We start from the raw sequence: 6,789 nt of genomic DNA on the forward strand, positions 1-6,789 counted from the left end.
GCTATTTGATTTGCTGAGATATGCTCATTAATGTTTTTGTTCATTTTCTGTTTATTGTTTTTTCCCTCACTCATTTTTAGGGGCTTTTTTTATAATATATTATGGACAGCAATCTTTGTTAGTTATGCATATGACTGTGTTCATCATTTTTTAGTTTGTTGGGTTTTTTAGGTACCAGTGGCTCATATGCAAATAATCATTTTACATCCTTTTCATTGCTTGTAAGGGGATAGCACTTTATTTGAAAGTGACGTTTTGTAAATCATCAGTATCCAGACAGTTGGACTGCTGGTTTGTGTTTCACCCAGTTAGCTCCCAAATAATCCATGGGAGGTAAAAAGTACATTTCAAATCAATAAACCATATGATAACAAAAGTAGCTGACATCATAGAAACTGCATCAAATAAGGAGGTAAGAGAACAGAATTTTTTGTTGTTGTTGTTATCATTAATCTACAATCACATGAAGAACATTATGTTTTCTAGGCTCCCCCCTTCACCAAGTCCCCCCCCCACAAACCCCATTACAGTCACTGTCCATCAGGTAGTGAGATGCTGTAGAATCACTTCTTGTCTTCTGTGTTGCACAGCCCTCCCTGTGCCGCCCCCACATTATACATGCTAATCGTAATGCCCCCTTTCGTTTTCCCCACTCTTATCCCTCCCTTCCCACCCATCCTCCCCAGTCCCTTTCCCTTTGGTAACTGTTAGTCCATTCTTGAGTTCTGTGATTCTGCTGCTGTTTTGTTCCTTCAGTTTTTCTTTGTTCTTATACTCCACATGTGAGTGAAATCATTTGGTACTTGTCTTTCTCTGCTTGGCTTATTTCACTGAGCATAATACCCTCTAGCTCCATCCATGTTGTTGCAAATGTTAGGATCTGTTTTCTTCTTGTGGCTGAATTATATTCCATTGTATATGTACCACATCTTCTTTATCCATTCATCTACTGATGGACACTTAGGTTGCTTCCATTTCTTGGCTGTTGTAAATAGTGCTGCGATAAACATAGGGGTGCATCTGTCTTTTTCAAACTGGGCTGCTATATTCTTAGGGTAAATTCCTAGGAGTGGAATTCCTGGGTCAAATGGTATTTCTATTTTGAGCTTTTTGAGGAACCTCCATACTGCTTTCCACAACGGTTGAACTAATTTACATTCCCACCAGCAGTGTAGGAGGACTCCCCTTTCTCCACAACCTCGCCAACATTTGTTGTTGTTTGTCTTTTGGACGGTGGGGATCCTTACTGTTGTGAGGTTATATCTCATTGTGGTTTTAATTTGCATTTCTCTGATGACTAGTGATGTGGAGCATCTTTTCATGTGTCTGTTGGCCATCTGAATTTCTTCTTTGGAGAACTGTCTGTTCAGCTCCTCTGCCCATTTTTTAATTGGGTTATTTGCTTTTTGTTTGTTGAGGTGTGTGAGCTCTTTATATATTTCAGTTGTCAACCCTTTATTGGATCTGTCATTTATGAATATATTCTCCCATACTGTAGGGTACCTTTTTGTTCTATTGATGGTGTTCTTTGCTGTGCAGAATCTTTTCAGCTTGATATAGTCCCACTTGTTCATTTTTGCTTTTGTTTCCCTTGCCCGGGGAGATATGTTCATGAAGAAGTCACTCATGTTTATGTCCAAGATATTTTTGCCTATGTTTTTTTCTAAGAGTTTTATGGTTTCATCACTTACATTCAGGTTTTGATCCATTTCGAATTTACTTCTGCGTATGGGGTTAGACAGCGATCAAATTTCATTCTCTTACATGTAGCTGTCCGGTTTTGCCAGCACCATCTGTTGAAGAGGCTCCTTTATCGTATATTAATTGACCATATATGTTTGGGTTAATGTCTGGTGTCTCTATTCTGTTTCACTGGTCTGTGGCTCTGTTCTTGTGCCAGTACCAAATTGTCTTGATTACTGTGGCTTTGTAGTAGAGCTTGAAGTTGGGAAGCGAGATCCCCCTCCCACTAAGACAGCAGAATTTTAAAATGACTTGCACACTAACTAGCCCAAACAGTAGAGTGTAAGGAGCATCTGAGGTGCAGGGGGCAGCCAGTACTTTACCCCTCATAGGCAAAGTCCAGGACATTACACACCATTCAGAATCGTTGTCTACATGACCCGTCTGTTTCTTTTGTACTACCTGAGACTAAGTACCAATAAGTAGCAGTTTCTGACCTGGAATAGAGTAAGATGTGTTTCCCTTAGCCAAATTAGTGGGAAAATATTCTCTTTTGGTGTGTGTGTGGGAAGGGGGTTGTTGTAATATGGACCTGGGAAGCAGAATGTTATTAAGACAGTTTATAAAAGGAAATTTTTTAGGAGAAGGTGCCAGGGTTCTGGGGTGAACAGGTCTGATTGAGGGAAGAAGGGGCCATTTGCTGGGGGAGTCAGGTCCAGATAAGGTAGAGGCATGGAAGAGCTTGTGGGCCAAGGGAGGAGTTTTACTTCTCTGTCTTCTTTGAACAGATGGGGCTAAGACAACTAGATACCCACGTCATACCGCAGGCAAAATTTAACTCAAAATGGAACAAAGAGCTAAGCCTAAGACATAAAACTGTTAGATTTTATAAGAAAACATAGATGTAAGTCTTTATGACCTGGCTTAAGCAACAGTTTCTTATATGTGACACTAAACATGCAAGAAACAAAAGAAAAAATAGATAAATTGGATATCATCAAAATAAAAATTTCTTTTCTGTGCCAAAGGATATCATCAAGAAAGTGGAGGGGGAAAAAAAGCCCAGAATGAGAGAAAAATTTTGCAGATTTTATGTCTGATAAAGGACTTGTCTAGAATAAAGAACTCATACTACTTAGTGATGGTAATAATAACCGTTTCTAAAAAGAGTGAAGCATCTGAACAGACTTTTCTGCAAAGAAGATGGCAAGTGGTCAGTAAATACATGACTAGATGCTTGGCATCACTAGTCTTCAGGGAAATGCAAATCAAAGCCATGTGAAGCACCACTTCCCATTCTCTAGGATGGTCACAGTCAAAGAAAGGGCAGTGAAGAGGTCCTTGAGGATGTGGAGCAGTTGGAATCTGTGTTATCTTGTTAGGAATATAAAACAGTCAGTCACTTTGGAAATTAGTGTACAGGTTCTCATAAAGTCAAATATAAAGTTGTCATTTGACCCACAATTCCACTCCTAAAATATATACCCCAAAAAATGAAGACATCCCCACAGAAGCTCATCAGTAGAAAGAAAGGCAGTACTGACATGCGCTATGTCACATGAATGACCCTTGAAAACATCACGCTAAGTGGAAACTGGTCTTAAAAGAACATTATAGTGCATGATTCCATTTTTATGAAATGTCCAGAATAGGCAAATCCATAAGGACAGGAAGAAGATTTGCAGTTATCTAGGATGTAGAGTGAATTGGGTAGCTTTTAATGGGTACAGGGCTTCTTTTTGGAGTGGTGAAATGTTCTGAAATTGATTGTGGTAATGGTTGCTATCCCTGAATGTACTAGAGTTGTACAGCGTGTGGATTCTATTTCGGTAAAGTTGTTATTAAACATAGTAATAGAGATTGGAGTGCAAGTGAATATGATTGGCTGTGAGTTGAGAATTTTTAAAACTGAGTGAGAAGTCATAATATATTTTATCTACTTTTGCTTCTGTCATAAATTCTCCTTGATTGGAAGGAAGCCTCTAGCACACAAACCGCAAGTCTGTGCCATGGTGTGCTCCAGCTGGGCCGGGTTTGTGCTCTTCAGGCCCTTGTAAGCCTGTTCCCGTCTGTGGAAGGGGCCATTTTAAACCAGTTCTCTTTGTTGCAGCATTATGTCTTAGCAGTGGGGGAGTTTCACTGCTGTGGGTGGTCTCCTTGTTATGGCTGCTTGGAGTGGGAGGGCCTGTTTCAAGCTCCCCAGAGCCTGAGATGGAAACTGTGATAACCCTGCAGTAACGCGGAAGGCCGTTGTGCACATCTGCAGGCCCTGTGTGGGGCGTCTTTGGGGAGCTGGTGGCATGGTGAGCTGCTCCCTGCTGGAGGACTTGGAGGGTAATATGCCAGGCTCCTAGGGGAAGGACAGCAGTTTTCTTTCCCTTCACCAAAGAAGTCCAAGGAAGTTTTCTTTCCCTTCACCAAAAATTCAGTCCAAAGAAGTGTTGAGCCAAGGTGGCCAGTTGGCCTCAGTGAGGGAGAAAGACAAGAGGCAGAGATGGCAGCCACGGTGGCCAGAACCCTGGGAGTCAGTAAAGGAAAGACCAACGTGTGAGCAACTGTGTGAGGTTAGATAGTGAAAAGATGAAAGCAAAGTACAGTGAAGCGCTGGGATGGCTCTGGGGCAGAGGGAAGCCCGTCTGTGTCGGGGAGCTGAGGTGCGTACTCCTGACTGCATCCTTGGAAGCAGGTGGCACAGGGGGGACCAGAGAAGAGGCACCTGTGAAATAAAAGCTCAAAATCATGTTTGAGTGTGATCAGGGACAGGCTTGAGAGGCTGACGAAGTTTTTGTGGTTCCGTCTCAGTGGGAACCCCTCTAGGGTCTGAGCAGGGGACTGCATGAGCAGACAGCATGCAGAACGTGGTTTGTGCTCTTCAGGCCCTTGTAAGCCTGTTCCCGTCTGTGGAAGGGGCCATTTTAAACCAGTTCTCTTTGTTGCAGCATTATGTCTTAGCAGTGGGGGAGTTTCACTGCTGTGGGTGGTCACCTTGTTATGGCTGCTTGGAGTGGTGGCATGGTAAGCTGCCGTTCAAAGAGATGGTGACTTGTCCAAAACTATAAGCAGGACTGGATTCCTGGTTACCTTCTTCCAACTCAAAGCTGTGCATCCAAGGCTGTCACACTGGGGCTGGATGGGCCTCTGATGTTGTTCCAGGTGAGCAGATGCAGTGAGGACTCGGTGAGGGCAGAAGAGGGAGGGTGGCCCCAGCACATGGCTGAGAGCAGGACCTGGCACCCGGGCTGCAGACATGAGGAGGGCGTGGGAATCCTGAAGGCCGGGAGAGGACAGGTCACGAGGGACAGTGTGCATTTGAAAGAAATTATTCATGGTGTTGCTTTTGATTTTGGTCGTATGTCTCCAGACCTTCAGGTTTCCTTTTGAGGGTTTATTCTGCCCGGGGAAGGTCCAAGTTTGAGAGGTAGCCTTCAGAGTTCTCACCTTGGTGGTTACAGCTAAATGCAGAGCAACAGAGAAGTCTGCCAGAGGGCAGAGAGAGGAGGCCAAAAGAAGGATATCAGGGAACAGGAGCCCCTGAGGAGCACCCCACAGGTGGGCTACGTGGAAGCCAAGGAGGCAGCAGCAGGAATGACCAGTACTGAAGAATTAGTGTGTTGTCATGGTTCAAAGTAGTCACTGCCGCCGGGATCTGATCCCAGACCAGCCACACCCATTCACCCTGCTCGGTCATGTCCCCACCTGAGAACCAGGTGTAAGGAAAGGTGACTGCCTCACAGGACCATTGCAAGGGTCAGATGCATGGATGCAGAGTGAGGATGTCAGTTTGGAAGAATGTCTGAAAATATTCCTTAAATGCACCTATTAGTGATTAGAATTATTCATATAGTATGATTTTGGGAAAATAGATTCAGGAGAACTGTTAAGTCAGTTGCAGTAAGTTAAGGACCATGTGTGTACAGAGGTAGTAAAAGATAAGTCTTTCAAAAATGAAGTTATGAAGGAAAGGGAAATGATTCAGTACTTTAAAGAAGAACAAAATAGATTTTTTTTAAAAAACAAAACTTTAGTTTTAGTGACTTTATGAGATTTCCTAATAATATTTTATTTGTGTCATGAACTCAGTGATCATTTTTTACTATTAGTATTCGGGACGAAATACAGATAGATGGCCTATGAAACTTTTCTTTCTTGAAGTTCTTAATAAACCAAGTAAGTTGCAGCAATTCATTTGTTGCCAAAGTTTAGTGAATTTCAAGAGGGTGATATTTTATATTTACTGTAAAATGGGTTTGTGGCAGAAAACTTGTATGCAGTTTTGGTTATGATTTTTATTAAGGATTTGTGTTTTGCAGACTTCTAACCAAAAATGGTTGACAGCTGAGGAATGAAAAATACAAACATTAACTACAAGAAATTAACTACAGTGATTTCAGGAATCATTTGCAGTATTTGAAAACTTTTTGTTCTGTCTGTTTGTTTCAGAAAAAGATTAACTTGGCTTCTTTAGGCTCCACTACTCAGATCATATGCTAATCTGTTTAGCTGATTCTAACCTTAGTTAATTCTTATGAATTTAGGTAATTTCAACATTTTACTATTCTTACAATTTCAGTGAATATTGACTTTTACTCATGTTCTTATAAGTGCCATGATTTTACAATTTTATGTTTTTGATACAGATAAGTGTGTTTTATTTATTAAAATCATTGGAACTTTATAATATTTTAGTTTTAGAATGATTATTATGTATTTAACAATGAAGATAATATATTTAGTTACAATGATGAATGAAAAGAACAATAGTCACTTTTATTTTATGGACTTCATATTTTTCTCATCAGTCAGTAATTGTCCAGTGGAATAGCTACACTTATTTTAGGAACTTCTAAGGCTTAAAAAGCATCTTCACACACATTTTTATCATTTAATCCTCATGGCATCCTAATTGGTCAATATTGTTACCCTACTGTTTTTAGTAAAGGAGAACAGGTTCAAAGAGATGGTGACTTGTCCAAAACGATAAGCAGGACTGGATTCCTGGTTACCTTCTTTCAACTCAAAGCTGTGCATCCTGGGCTTTCTGTTATATCACTACTGGTGGTCACTTCATTACTTTAATTAATTGCACTTTGATCTTGCCCCTACAGT

The 6,789-nt window shown here is 41.2% G+C and overlaps 1 protein-coding gene across 1 annotated transcript in view; it reads left to right on the plus strand.

Annotated features, from left to right (window-relative positions):
* The window catches only part of CENPP (centromere protein P), a 274,606-nt gene that overhangs the window by 146,578 nt on the left and 121,239 nt on the right, over nucleotides 1–6,789 (plus strand). The gene's annotated exons all lie outside the window — the stretch shown is intronic.

This window comes from Manis javanica, chromosome 2 (assembly GCF_040802235.1).
Source record: "Manis javanica isolate MJ-LG chromosome 2, MJ_LKY, whole genome shotgun sequence".
Taxonomy (NCBI): Eukaryota; Metazoa; Chordata; class Mammalia; order Pholidota; family Manidae; genus Manis; species Manis javanica.